This window comes from Mesoplodon densirostris, chromosome 4, assembly GCF_025265405.1.
Source record: "Mesoplodon densirostris isolate mMesDen1 chromosome 4, mMesDen1 primary haplotype, whole genome shotgun sequence".
Classification (NCBI taxonomy): domain Eukaryota; kingdom Metazoa; phylum Chordata; class Mammalia; order Artiodactyla; family Ziphiidae; genus Mesoplodon; species Mesoplodon densirostris.
Window position 1 is genome coordinate 31,812,701 of NC_082664.1, and position 2,265 is coordinate 31,814,965.

The window sequence follows — 2,265 nt, forward strand, 5'->3', positions numbered from 1 at the left end:
GTTTGTTCACAAATGTGTATTTAGTTCATGAGTATTTATTGAGTGCCTACCATGGCCGACTGCAGGACTGGTATACAAACGGTGAACTGAAACAGCCGCGTCCCTGCCCTCATCAAGTGTGGGGTAAATTAAGTATGCTGTTCACAAAACCAGTGACAAATTTCTTCTAAGAAGGCTTTAATTCTCCCCTCATTTGTCGTTGTAGGAATCTGCCCACAAAAGGGCTCCGACTCACCTTTTAAATGTGCAAGATGACACACTATCCCTATAAACTCCCACACATTGAGATTGCCGTGTTCATGGCTCCTGGCCATTTAAACTGGTCTTTAATACATAATTCATCTTACTGAAGAACGTATCCACGCTTCATTTTACAGGAGCTATTTGATGATTAACCTCGCTTACTCGACAAGGGACTCGACTAGCAATAAAGGCTAAAGTTTCTTGTTTGCTTACTCTATGCCAGGAATTGTTAAGTATTTCCCACGTACTAATTCATTTAGTCTTCACAACGATACAGCCATGTGGGTATTACTTTTATCCTCAATTTACAGATGAGGGTAAAGGAGAGATTCCCAGGTTCACAAACCTGCCCAAAGTCACACAGCTGGTAAATGGTTGAGTCACAATTCAAATTGTGGTCCAAGCTCTTTACCACTCACAAAACTGCCTCTGAGACAAAAAAGATGGAGGTAAAACCTGATGGCCACACACTAATTCTTATACACATGGACCTCATCCAAAAAGGAAGATGGGAGAAGCTGACAACTGTAAAGCAATAAAAAAAATAACTTTAGAAAGGTCAACAATCTGCGTGGGGTGGGGGGGTGGAGGGTTAACAGACTTGGTCACTAAAATACCTTGGAGGGCATTTCAGAGTGGAAAGTGTTTTAAGTGGGAAGCAGGGGATGGGTGATGAGGAAGTTGAAGGCTGCCAGCACAAGGGACTGATCGTAAGCGTGGCGGGAGAGTCAAGGAAACGCACAGAAGTGCAGCTCCGAGAGAAAGCAAGTCTAAGGAAAAGGACGGCTGTTCTATTTAGTGTTGGAGAAACCTGAGCATCCTTATAGAAACCGGTAGAAAGAGGAAGAAATGCAGGCATGAAAAGCAGAAAAACAGATGACACGTTCAAGAAGAGGGAGGACGGGCTGGAGAGGGGACCTTTTGAAAGAAGGATTGACGAGTTTTTGATAAAAGAGGAGGAAAGTTTTCTAATTAGGTGGAAAGGAGATCAAATGAGAGAGATCCTATTAGATCACCTTGAAGTTATCAGGAAAACAGGAATCAAGGTCATCTGGTAAGACTGAAGGAGATTTGAAGAGAAGGAAACGTTCTGATAGCTACCACAGGAATCAGTACGGTTGTGTGTGTGTGTGCACGCACACATACCCACACACGAGAACAGACACACCCTTTGATTAAAATACTTCTCTAAGAAACTGTAAATAACTCCTCAAGGAAGTCTACTTCTAGTATATATTTTAGGTTTTTCTCCCACATCAAAGCTATGGTTTCTATCTTCGTATATAAGTCTATTTTGAGATACTGTGCAGAGGAGGGGACAATGTGGAACAAGAAAAGTTCGTCTCAACTTCTATGGAGGCAATAATATGATAAAGAGGCAAGGCTCAGTAGAGAAATGTTAGTATCTTATAAGGCCCTGAAACATCTGTTAATTAATTTTTCAGAAGGAAGGTTTTATTTCAATGGTAAGAATAGTTATCATCACCAAGGCATACGAGAGAGAAAAAAAAAAATCAGGGGACCTAAGAAGTGAGGAACAGAGACGAAGCATGGTGTGATGGCCACACACTACTTCTCATACATGTGGACCTCATCAAGAAAGGAAGAGGGCAGAAGTGACAACTGTAAGGCAGGCGGCTGCCTCTGGGACTGGTTCTTCCAGACAAAGGAACAGGAAGGGAAGCCTGCTTCCTTATACCGACCCAGGATCGCGATTTCCCGCAAAGCAGCCAGATGGGCTATGAAATTCTTCAAAGGTAGAAATATCAATTCACTCCACAAATATTTCTTTAACACCTATGTTCCAGACACTAAGCTAAATGCTGGGGAGAGAGAAATGACTGGCTTCCTGTATTAGTTTATCTACGGCTGTGTGGATTAAAACTACTCTAAAACTCAGTGGCTTAAAATAACAAAACAACTGTTATCTCACAGTTTCAGAGGAGGTGGCTCTGGCTCAGGGTCTCTGTGTTGGGGGTCCTCCGGGGTCAGTGACCACTAGAATGATGCACAGGACTCACA